The sequence below is a fragment of the Parasteatoda tepidariorum genome, chromosome 4, assembly GCF_043381705.1.
Source record: "Parasteatoda tepidariorum isolate YZ-2023 chromosome 4, CAS_Ptep_4.0, whole genome shotgun sequence".
NCBI lineage: Eukaryota > Metazoa > Arthropoda > Arachnida > Araneae > Theridiidae > Parasteatoda > Parasteatoda tepidariorum.
In genome coordinates this window covers 97,598,995-97,599,778 of record NC_092207.1, presented here as the reverse complement: position 1 = coordinate 97,599,778, position 784 = coordinate 97,598,995, and positions in this window count along the sequence as shown.

The following is a 784-nucleotide window of genomic DNA, read 5'->3' as shown; positions in this document are numbered from 1 at the left end:
TGTTTACTATGTTCAATTTCTCTATAATTTAAATATTAAACACAAATTACTGTACGTTCAAAAAACACATAGAATTTAAATGTAAATACAGAAACTATTAAATTAATTCAATTCGATACATTTGATTCAAATGTTAAATTAAATGCAAATCAGAAAATTTTCTCCGATTTAAATGTGAACTGCAAAAATTACATTTATTGTAGCTTTTTGAAATGTAATGCATAACATTTTAGTTAAACAAAAACAAGCTTCTTGAAAGATTATTTACGTCCAAAAGCTTCTCGGATAAACTTATTTACCTTGCAAGACTGCCTAATGACGCTCGAGAGTTAATTCTAAATGCTTATTTATTTGCCACCTTCCGTAACCAGGATGCACTTCGTAGGCCTGCATAACCTGGGTTTTAGTAATTGAAGTACCGTGATAGATATACCGTGTTTCTGACTGTATGGGAACACCAAAAAATACTGTAATTTATACCGAAGTGCTTTGGAAATGATTTTAATAAAATCATTAATGAAATGCGATTTTATAATATGTGATAAAATTTGGTAATTTTATCACGATGCCTTAAACTGTGGGATGAAAACTATTTATTCGGTTAAATTTACTTTTTAGTTTGATACTTTTTACTAAATGTGTGGTAATAAAAACCATAATTTTGAAAACCAAAATGTTCGGTAAATCGTTACCATATAAACAGAAAAATTACCCAATGATGATTTTAATACAGTATATTTTGATTTTTATGACCAGAATTATATATATATATATATATTTTGTT